At 38.7% G+C, this 12,613-nt stretch overlaps 1 pseudogene; it reads right to left on the reverse strand.

The window, feature by feature from the left end:
• Positions 1-709: 709 nt before the first annotated feature.
• LOC101562034 lies at positions 710-1,538 on the reverse strand (annotated as a pseudogene).
• Positions 1,539-12,613: the final 11,075 nt, after the last annotated feature.

The raw sequence follows: 12,613 nt of genomic DNA on the forward strand, positions 1-12,613 counted from the left end.
TATGGTATTTGATTTTTATCACTAAAATAAAACGCTGAAATTGTCAACAACAAAGCAACAAAGAGGATCTTTTTTTTTTTTTTTGGTGTGGTCCCTAATTTTAAAGTTCATTATGTTTATAGTTCTTAAAGTTCATCAATGCTTGAGTGTTGAAGGCAAAATCTTCACTAAAATTAAGGAACTAAGCATGCAATCACTCTGGCGACATAGTTCAGAAGGTTTCAGTAGCAGTGGATGAATGGCACAGTACGCGTTCCCGATTCCAACTCATTAGACCAGAGATTTGGGGATTCCACTTGCCCCACATTCACCTTCATGGATGTTGTCTACTTTTATCCTGTAAATTATTCGTTTGCTTTTTGTTTTTTGGCTGGATCCAATCTCTTTATTGTCAAGGTCCCCATCCTTTACCAACCCCCTTCCAAAGCAATAGAAAACCCCCAAGCCTAAGAATGTCCTGGGGAGGGGAGGCGGAGTGTGAGGAACCCCCTGTGCTCTGACCGGGAGGGTGCATGGGGGAAGGGTAGTCAATTACTCCACCTGCAGAAAATGTGGCACCAGCCTGGGATGCATGGGGGCCAGGAGTGCATGCTGCCAGCTTTCCTCTGGCACTCACTACAAGTTGGCATTCAGGGGGTGGGTGACTGGCGTGAGGCCTTGGACATGGATACCCTTCTCCTGCTGGTGGCCAATGCTCCTGTCAGGCTGCTTACTGTAAGGCCCCATCCTCTGCGTCTGTGTCCTGGCTGAGCTCCTACTCTTCCTCACTATGCATCAGCAGCCTCTCCTCCTCACCATCATCTTGAGTCTGGGGTTTTTCCTGGGTGGTGCCTACTTGGGTATGAGTTCTAGGGTTTGGGTAGATTGCTTGTGTTGGTGCTGTTGCCACTGCCAATACCACTGCCACCACTATTGCTGTTGTCACCTTTCTTCTTGCCATCTGGGTTGGCCTTTTGCTCCTCAGCGATTTGATCCAAGTGGCCCAAGAGAGCATCAATGTTGTACTTGATCTGGGTCAGTTCTGTCCTGAAGACCTGCAGCTCACTGCTCTTTAACTTGATCTTGGCTGAGCCAGTAGTCATGCCTCTGGAATGGGCAAAGAGCTTGATGGGATGGGAGTTTTGACATGATGGAGCAAAGGGACTGTGACACAGGGTCATTTCACAAGAACTGCCCTGGGCACTGGCACTGGTGACAGGTGATCTCGATAGTCAGAGAGCCTGTATATGGCAGATTGTGCTTCTCTTAGCCCTTTGGATCTGTTGGGCTTGGGTTCCCTGGCCATGTTGATGTCCAGGGTCTGCCCAGCCAGCACCAGTCCATTCTCTCCCAGCACAGCTGCCCGGGCTCATTAGAGTACTGAACAAAGGCCTGTCCTTTGTTTATAGAACAGCTGGCCACACAGCCATATTTGGAAAAGATGGTCACATCTGATTTCTTTACCACAGCTGTGTTTAGGTTTCCAATTAAAACCTGGGATTGATGGATTTGGGACCATTTTTGTTGGTTACATTGCTTGTCTGGATCTTCAAGGACATGGTGGCCACCAGTACCAAGGTTGAGCTTAGCCAGATATTTCTTTCTTTGACTTATAGGGTCAGCAGCAACTGCCTCTAGGAACAGGGCTTAACCTCGCTGAAAGGTCTGGTGGAAGCTGCACGGCGCAGGAGGTGGTGCGGCAGTCCTCAGGTGGAAAAGAAAGAGGAGTAAGGAGGTGGCCCAGGCCATGGCTTGAGAAGGCTGAACACGCAGGCCAGTGTCTATGACCCCCTCTGCTCTTCTCAGCTTTGCTGCCCACGCACGTACAGCTCAAATGCCTGGCCACAATCAATCATGTTTGCTTTTTAAATTGAAATATAAAAGCAAGCGAAGCCAATGATTCAACTTCTAAATATATTTAAGGACAAACATGCTGTATTGCAATTTCATTTTTATAGTTCTATGTTAACAAATGTGCTTCTACAACATTGTTTCATGTTTTAATCAGCTTGTCTTGTATACATAATATACATGGTCACTGTAAATTATACACATAGAATCTGAATATCTTTTGGTTCCTCATCCCAATATCACTCCTCTAGTTGACACACCTTTTAAAAATGTCTTGATATTTTTAATAGTTTTTTAAAGTAATTTTAGATTTTCATAAAAGTTGTAAAGATAGTTTATAGAGCATTCCACATGACTTTCTTAGTCTCCTTTATTGCTCATGCCTTACATTATTGTGTTCCATTTTTCAAAACTGAGAACCTGACATAGGAACATTACTATTAACTAAACTCCAGACTTAATTTGGATTTCATCGGTTTTTCCATTAATGTTCTCTCTCTGTTCCAGGACCCAGTCCAGGGCTCCACAGTGTACTTGGTTTCCATGTCCTGCAAAGCTCCTTGAATCCATGACCATTTCTCAGTTAACTCTTGTTTTCATGCCCTTTATAGTCATAGGGAGTCTTGGCTTTCTATTTGTTTTTAATAATACATTAATATTCTTTCATGTACATGTGTTAAAAATACTAAACACATCAAGACGCAGTATCTTGTTATAAATATGACTTGTACAATCATCCTGTTTTATCATTTTTCATTTTGTGGATTTCAGGAGTGCCTGCTGCCAGCTTTCCTCTTGTACCCACTACAAGTCATCAGCAAATGACTTTCTTAGAAGTTTGATAATATTCTGTAACTTAGAGGTTTACTAACCAGCTTCCAGTGACAGATATCTTTTTAATGTCTTATGTTGAAATTCCAATGTATGCTGTGATAAACTAGCTTTATAAAAGGTTTATAAAAGCTTTGGGCATACAATTGCTAATTTTCTAAGAATAAAATTTCAGAAGTTGTCAGCTACAATATTAGAAGCTACTGAGGACTTCTCTCTTAAGACAATTATCCACCTCACCCAAGAACCCTCTCCAACATGTGTGTGTGTTTACACTGCTAACACTCATAAATATAGCTGCATGTTACTTGTCTACAGATTTCCCCAACACAGGATGTGGTTGATTTTTATCACTGATAACTTGTAGATGAGAAATGACTGAGTACAGAAAAGGCTGGATTTATTTTGTGTTTATAAGCTTTATGCTTTTTTTTCTTGTTTAAATGTATTGCTTATGACCATGACCATATCAAGGGGGGAGGATAGAAGGAATAAACAGGGCATCTCTTTCCTAATTCATTTATGAAAACTCTTTCTCTCTTTAATATATGTGCTTCCAAAGTGAGCACATCTTTCTTTCTTTAAGACAGAAAGAAACCCAGTTAACCTTATATATTGAAGTGACTGCTAACTGCTCTTCTTATTTTGCCTGTGGTATTTGTATTTTGCTTGTGGTACTTATGTAAATAAAAGGAATATTTACATTTTGTATGCAATCAGCAATCATGTTTCACATTATTATTTCTGTGCTTAGTAGTATAGTCATATAGTCATTTCCATATGAGAGTAGTATAGCTATTCATCTTTAATCTGATATTTCATGTCCCTTTCAATCTTTAAATAGTTCACTCACTCGTGTTTTGGTTTGAGATAGGGTTCTAACTTTGTTTTTCCAAATGGTGCAGCAGCTGTCTTAACACCATTTAATGGGCAACTCCACCTTTGCCCCACGGATTTGAGAGTCTTTATAAAATCTCACATGAGAGCTGGAAGCATATGGCCTGTTAGCCATCTTGAAGAAGTTTCTAGTGGACGTAAATGGGAATAAGCAGTAGTTCACAATCCTTCTAGTTTTGTGTCTGTGACCATTCCAGTTACATTGTCAATGAATGGTGAATGACACAGTCTAAGCTAAATACAGAGATCATTATTGCTTCTTTTCTATTTAGGTTACATCTCTCTTGACCTGTGGCTCTACCTAGAAGTGACATTGGCTGTACCAACTGTACCAACAAAAAATTCAGGACTTCAGGAAACCACTGGTACATAACAATGCATATCTTTCAAAGTACAATCCATGGAAACCCTCACAAGCTTTATGTGAAACCTCTTTTACCACTTCTATACATATCTCTGTGGAGAAATTTTATTCTCCAAATTAAAAAAATCCACAAGTTACCAATTACTTAACAGTTTTTCAGACTAGTTAGAAATTCATTAAGTTATGCAAAGTTAAAATTTATTTCTCTGACAATAACTACCTAAAAGTTAAATATTGGGCCAAAACTTTCAAATTTCATCATGTCCTAAAGGGTGGACACAATTATAGTCCTCAAGACATAGTGAAGTTAAGTAACATCCTGACTGTCACAAATATCTAAAGCAAGAATTCTAACTTCATCACAGCCTCACCTGACAATCATAACTTTCTTATGAACCTTTGTTGATACAGACCAGTGGTATGAATGAAAGATTCTTTGTATGGTCTCTGATTCCTGGACTGAATGATTTTACTGTGTATTGTTAACAGCTTTCTGACTATGTGGCTTAATTCACTCCTGAGATGTATTATTTTTTATAAAATGAAATCAATAAGGATTCTAAGTTTTTGGGGTTTTTTTGAATGAAAGGTTTATTTAGCTCACAGTTACTGGAGGATTCAGTCCATATTCATCTGGGTCCAAGGCAGAGCAGCACAAAGCAGAAAGCAACTTTTCATGGTGGCGGCAAAGAGCAAGAGCACAAAAGGAGGGGTAGAAGCAGCTCAAGCAGCTAGCTTCTCTTCCCTCCTTACATTGTAATGCAAATTACCTGCCCCAGGGCAGGTGCAGCATCCACACCCACAACAATCATTCACCAACTCCAGAAACCACTCTATGACTTCATGAGGCTTTGGGGGGACACCTAGACACACACCATAGCATTCCACTCCTGGACCCCCAAAGACTCATGCACATCCCTTTATGCAAAAGACATTTTAGTCCCTCTCTAAGAGTTGCCAAATTCCCAACAATTTCAGCATTGCTGAAAAGTCCATGTCCCAAGTTTCCTCCAAGATCCAAGGCAAACTCTCAACTGCGAGCCCTGGTACAAATGAAAAGTTAAACACTTGCAACATTCAAAGGCACAAGATAAACATTACCATTCCTAAAGGTACACAGCATAATACCAAGCATTGGGACCAACACAAGTCCAAAATCCAGCAGGGCAAACATTAAGTCCTGCAGTTTCATGTGGGACATCTGAAGCAACTTGTAATGAGTTGTGAGCTCCACAGGCCTTACATGGCTTCACCACTATAGCACTCATGGTGGTAGCTCCCATGGCTTCTCTCTGAGGCTGGCTTTGCTCCTTTTGTGCAGTTTCCCTAGATGATCCATGTTCCTGGCTTTTCAAAATTTCTGGGATTTCCTCCCAGGCCTTCTTCTAAAATCAAGGTGAAATCTTCTTAACCTCAGAACTCCTGCATTATGCGTGTGCCTAAAACCAATACCATGTGGATGCTGCCAAGGTCTGCTGCCAGCTGGAGCAGTAGGCAGGCTTTTCTCTCTCTTGGCTGCAGGGGTCAAGTGCCTGGATCACTGAGCACTCTGACCCTGCTTCAGAGGAATATATTCTCCATGCCAGTGGCATTCTGGAACCTAGTGTGGCCGCTACTGCCATTCTGGAACATGGGGCTCTGTGGCTTTCCCTTCAAGGCAAAGTCCCTCAGATTGCAACTTTTGAGTTGAGATGAGGTCTCTATTTCTCCAATTGTGCAAGCTATGGTGGTGATAGAGTTTTATTAGGGTCTAAAGATTTCCATCATTGTGTTCCCCTCATAGATCGTACCATCTCCCGTGAACAATGGCAGCTGAACCAAGGCCAATGGCCATACATGTCTCTGTTCCTGCAGATCTCTCCATGTTCTTTTCTGTCAACTTCCAGTGAGAGGTTTACTGTGACTCGTCACCTCTGTAGTTATTAATTTTCATAAGAGATCAACTGCTGCAGGAGGCAGTCATTTCATGTTCCAAGTGCTTGGGAGATCTTTTCCATACAACTCTGACCCCATCTTAAGGATTAGGAGCTGAAGTTTGTGGCAGTCAATTATGTATATTAGGGCACACAGCTGTGTGGTGGCTGAGTCTGATGGAACTCTCAGATCTCCTGACGTCCAGACTTTGCTTTTGGTCTCACAGCTTGCTGCCTGCAGTTGTACAACTGATCTTGCTTTTTGATATTTTTCAATCACTGGACGGCTGAGTTAGGTTTTATGTAATCAAACCCAGCTTGCAAGTGCTCTTCTTTGTCCCGTCAACAAAGTGGCTGTGAAAGAGTTTATGATGGAGATGTGTGTATTTGACATCAACCTTCTAATTTTTTCTCAGTATAAAGACATTTAATTTATAGTGTTGCACCCCTACAAAGTGAGGCTCAGAGCCTGAATAGTTTGTAAGTACATCTCCTAACTCCTTTTAATGGTTGGATGTCACAAGTGCTTTTTACAAGCACTGCAAAGCACAATTCTTGCATATTTTCATTGTCATTATATTCAATCCATGCACTCTACAAAATATGCTTTTAATTTTCTACATAAAAATACTATGTAAAAACTGCAGTTGGCTCACTCTGCACCCGTCCCTAGCCCTTTCTTTCATACCATTGTCCACTTTGAGAGTCTGAGAATCTAAATACTTATTTTTCAGTTTTCCTTGTAGCTTTGCCTGTCCACGTGGGATATTAGCAAAAATCTGCTGAAGGGTGTTTCTGAAAATCATCGCTCTAGCTTGAACATTTGTGTATGAGTGTTATCTACAGGTATGATTGCCATCTCACATTGATGAAGCAGCAGGCATAAAATGAAAGCTAAAACACAAAGGATAGCAGAATGGAAAACTAAAAAGAGTGTACATTATAGATGATATCAGTAAGCAGTCAGAAGCATCCCTGGGAAATAGGCACACATGTATCACTTTGTTTTCAGTACAAAAGTGGGCTTTGTTGTAATATATATTGAAAACAGGAAAATACAAAGAAGAAAAATAAAAATAATAATTCCAGTATCTAATTTTCATATGTTTTACTGTTATTTTTATGAAAAATGTATACATTAAAATAACAGTGGTAACTAACGTACTCTGTAGTCTAATTTTTGTATTTAAGTAATGATGAAGTACAAGCATTTTTTCATGACTATTCTTATGCAGCATGGTATATAATGGTCATATGACATTTCATTTTATGAATATGGCTGCTTTTTATGTATTTGGTACAGGGTCTACAGTGTCTACAGGGTCTCACTACATATATCGGACTCATAGTGATTCAACTATTTTCAGCTTCCCAAGCACTGGGATTACAGGAGTGCACCACCATGCCCAGTCTCAATCGCCATCTCAGTGCGCCCCAGGGATGGGACTGACACGGCGTGCCAGGGACAGAACCCCAGCCACTGCAGTCTGCCTAAACAGGCTCTTTAGTCTGCTGAGCTATCTGGCCGGCCCACTATGTTACTTTTTAATCATTTCTTTATTATTAGGATCTTTAGTTTTTTTAAACACTTATTTATACCATTTTTAATTGGTCCATGAATTAAAATGTATTTTCTAGGGTGGAATTATTTGAATGAAAGGAGTGATAATCTTTGTGTTTTTTGACAGGTTTTGTCAAAATTTCCACCCAAAAGTTTGCATTAATTTTGGCACTAAATTTGTGCATCTATCACAAGTGGATTTGTAAGTCAGGGTCTTGCTCTGTCTAATTTTTTTTATTTTATTTAATGGGTTAGTGAATTAATCAAGAGAGAAGCACAATGAACACAACTGAATACTCCAAGAAAAGTCTGATTTTTATTTCTTCAATTAGATCAGTACATATGCCTTTTTCTATACTTGCTAGATATTTAGATTCTTTATGGACATGATCTCTTTGGGTCTTTCCCTAATGACTTTTTACTTACAGTAGTCACACTCTTACTAGCTTATAAGAATTATTTATATGTTACAGGCAACCTTCTTGATATACAATGTTACAGATACATTTCTTTTTCTTTTTCTTTTTTTTTTTTTCTTTCTTTTTTTGGCAGAACCAGGGATTGAACTCAAGCTTTTGCACTTGTCAGGCAAGTGCTTAATCTACTGAGCTATCTCCCCAGCCCAACAGATGCATTTCCAACCTCATTATCTGTGGGAAGCCATTCACTGGTATCCATTTTATAATAGTGTCAGCCATTTTCTTAAGTTTCTATTGCCCTACTGAGTTAAGTTTCTGGTCCTTCCTGCCTTGCCCATTCCCTGTGAATCACGCGCTATGCCCCAGGGGTGGGACCTACCTCTGTTGCCTAGATACCTCTGTTGCCTGCTGATGTCAAGAGCTGAGAATTCCTCATTCCTACACTCCCTATATATACCCAGCACCTCCCCTGAATAAACGAGACTTGGTCAGACTCTCCTGTCTTGTCTCCATTACTTGCATCTCTTGTCCTTTGTCCCCTCCTCCATTCTCCGCTCCTCTCCCAGGTGACCTTCATTGACTGAGGCGCTGGACGGGACAATTATCCATGTTTTCCTCTTATATGTAGTCTTACTTTAAAATGAATAATTTTTTTTATTTTTAGAAGAATATTTTATTTATTGCTTAATTTTAATTTTTTAAAAAATTTTTTTCTTTTTTCATCTTTTTTTTTTTTTTTTTTTCGGAACCGGGGATTGAACTCAGGCCCTTGCGCTTGCCAGGGAAGTGCTTATTCCACCGAGCCATCTTCCCAGCCCCATTTTTTCATCTTTTTATTGCAGTGAAATACCTATAACATAAAATTGGTCATTCTAATCATCTTAGATGCATGGTTCAACAGTAGTAAATGCATCCATATTGTTTTGCAAGCAACTACTATCATACATATCCTCAACCTTTCATTTTCTCAAAATTAAACTCTATCTATGCTCATTAAACACTAATGACCTATCCCCCTCCCCACCTTGCAACAACCACCATTTAAATGTATGGTTTTGCCCCTATCATGTTTCCTACCTTTTTTCGTTGCCCTCTCTTCCTTGTTTAATCCTTAAGTTCTCACTTTCCTTTTAATTGTGTTATACCTTTCCATTTTTATTTCTTCTTTTGAGTTCTTATACTAGGGAGAGTATATGATATTTACATATATGGGTCTGGTTTACTTCACTTATGAGTATATCTTCAAGTGGCATCCACTTAAAAATGAACACCTCGAGTTTATCATTCTTTTTTTAAAGGGTAATAAGTGAGTTTATCATTCTTTATAGTTGAGCAATACTCCTTTGCATAAAAATACCACATCTTTGTCGACCATTCCTCAGTGATGGGCATCTTGGTTGTTTCCAAGATTTGGCTATCACAAATTGTGCTGCTATAAACATAGATGCACATATATCACTATGATTTGACCTTTTCAGTTCCTCTGGGAAAATTCCCAGTAGGGGAATAATTGGCTTGAATGAGATTTCCAGTCCTAGTTTTTTAAGGAGTCTTCACACTGATTTCCATAACAGTTGCACCAGTCTACATTCCCACCCGCAGTGGAGAAGGGTTCCTTTTTCCCACAGCCTCTCCAACATTTGTTGTTTGTTGATTTCTTTATGATAGCCATTCTTGGTGGGGTGAGATGGTATCTCAGTGTTGTTTTAATTTGCATTTCATGGATGGCTAGTGATGTGGAGCATTTTTCATCTATTTATTCACTTCTATAATTTCGTCCTCTGTGAAGTGTGTTCATCTCAGATGTGAATGAATTGTTTATATGATTTATCTCTCTGAATTTATTTTGGAGTTTAAATTACTAGAGATATAAGAATTTTTCTATTTGTGTAGTTTTTCAGTATTTGCTGAGATCCAAATTCTTATTGATTTTTCAACATAGATCTTTAGTAGATTATTTTGCCTACTTAGTGTCCAGTTTATCTTGCTATATTAACCAAGCTGATTGGTTCAGCAGTGATCACATGGGAAGCAACCACCTACAGGTTAGATACACGAAGTTAGGAGCTATTAAGGTAACTGGATAAGCATTCAGCTAGCTAGGAAAAATTTGTAAAATAGCACCTTAAAAAATTTCAGGGACAGGCCGATATAAGGAACACAGACAATACAAACCCTGATTACAGTAAATCTAAGAGTTAGGATAGAAGAAACATATAGAAAAATAGATTTAGATAAACTGAGTTGGGAGGAGCTGATCACTTACCATGTTTTTAAAATTTTTTATTCACTTTAATGAGAAAAATAGCAATGAAACAGTTTCAAAATAGGTTTGTAAGACATAAATAATTAATACATTGCATTGTCTTCATAGTAGTTATTCAGAGAAAAGATACAGACATAATGTCTTCTCTAAACAATATTAGTACAAACCTTTCTTCTTATTGAACTAAGAGGAAGTAGCTGTATATCTATCCTATTTTGTGAAAAAATATATATATATACATATATATTTCACTACAAAATGTTCCTTTATTTATATCCCAGCAATGGGTATTCCATTGCTGTTAGAGAAACTGTATTTGAAAAAGTCTGTAAAGAACCAGCATGGGGGCTGATGAGATGGCTCAGTGGTCTAAACCACCTACTTGGAACAAGCTTAACAAAGCACAAGGACCTCGGTTCAATCCCCCAGCACCACATGCCAGCCAGCCGCGCCCCCAGGTGGGCTGAGCTGGTCACACACACACACACACACACACACACACACACACACACATAAATAAATAAATTAAAAAAAAAGAACCAGCATGTTTTTTTTTTTTTTATCTGAGTGTTCCTATCTATTCCTGTTACAACATTTAACATGTTAGCATTTTGCCCTTTAAAATTCTTCTGACATTGACGTCTTCTTCAAGAAAGATCAAGTTGAGAGTGTTTTCTCTATTCTTCTTGGTAAACACAATTAAGTATCCTGCATATTCAATATAAAACAAACAGAAACAGTCTGTCATAGAAAGGGAGGCATGAGACTGGCAAGGATTTTATCTCAGTAAATGACATGCAAAAGAAGCCCAGGAGTTTTATTTCTACCTTATATATATCCAAGACTTGGATGTGAAGAAGCCAGAAACCAGAAACACAAATACAAATAACTTCTTTCCTCCCAATGACTATTCTTTATAGCTAAAGGACCAAGAAAGGGAAATCTTTCAACACATAAACTTTCGTACCATGACTGCTCACTCCAGCCATACACAGAAAAACCTATAGCTACATTCAACATCCTCTACAAAGAAAAAATGGATAACACAAACTTTTATCCTTGCCACATTATAAACTCAGGATATCACCTCTTATCCATGGTAACAAGGACACATAGCCCCCTCTCCCAGATGCACCCCTCATCCCTTGCTAGCATAGGATCACGGAGAACCTGCCAAGGAACCCCAGCTCCCGGCTCTACTTCATAGTAACCACAATAACCCCTATCCTGAATCTCAACAGAGATGAAGCCAGACCTTCCAAACCCATTTGGAACAAATGAAGCAGTACTCCACTTCAATTACCAAAGTGGTGTCACAGAAGACCTGTAGGATATAAGCAAAATCTAGGAATGTGCAACATAATACCAAAAATATTTGGATTTTAATAGAAAAAAAAATGACTCATACCAAGAACACAGAAAATCTCAGCAAAAGAATAGAACACTTCGGCAAAGACATATAAGACACAGCGAAAGACCACAGGGAAATTTTAGAACTAAAATATACCATAGCCAAAGTTGTGGCATGAACAAACGGGCTCCACAGCAAAAGTAAGAAGGGAGAAGGAAGCAGCAAATGTGAAGAGAGAACAATGGAAATCATACACTCTGAAGTAAAGGGAGAAAATCAACCAGGCAGGCACACGCATCCCTTGGAGCACATTGGACTGTGATAGTGGTTATCTGAATCCCAAGAGACCATTTGATAAAAAAATCCAAACAGTAACACCCCTCCCAAAAAGAATGAACACATAGACGTAAAAAAATCCACATCCAGACCCATCCTAGTCAAACTCTAAAGACAAAGAAAAGTTATCAAGCAGGCAGAGAGAAATGATTCATTAGCTATAGGGGAAAAACAATAATGGGTGACAATAATTTCCCACCAAAACCCACAAAGACCAGCAGGAATTGATGCAATAGTTTCCAAATGTTCAAAGAAGAAAGAGCAATCATTCCAAAATTATATATTCAGAGAAAATATTATTTGGGAATGAAGAACTTACTTCAAAACATAAATAAACAAGAGCTAAGAATTTGTCACCACTAGATCTATTCTAAAAAGATGGCTAAAGGAAGCTTTCTGAGAATGGGAGGTCACCAGAAAGTAAGAAACTATACAAGAGCAAGAATGTGGGCAAATACAGGAGGCTTTCTTTCTCCTTTTGAGTTTTTGAAATGATAATGACAGTGTGAAGCTGTAACATTGTCTAATGTCATTCTCAATGTATGTACCAGAAATGCTCAAGGTTGTTATATTATGAATCAGGAAAATAAAAGGATGTAAAGAGATGTAAGAATTTTATACTTTGCTTGGATTAAGAAAAGGCAATATAATTGATTGTATTAGGTATGTATGTATAGCTTTTGATCCAGAAGAGCCACTATAAGGCCTATATGTAGATACACACTTAAGAGCACTATAGAAAAATTAAATGGATTTAAAGAAATATTCAAATACTCCAGAAGAGGAGAAAGGAAAAGAGAACAAATAAATCCAGAGAGAAACAGAATACAAAATATAAAGAAAAT

This window comes from Octodon degus, unplaced genomic scaffold (genome assembly GCF_000260255.1).
Source record: "Octodon degus isolate 3935 unplaced genomic scaffold, OctDeg1.0 scaffold00253, whole genome shotgun sequence".
Taxonomy (NCBI): Eukaryota; Metazoa; Chordata; class Mammalia; order Rodentia; family Octodontidae; genus Octodon; species Octodon degus.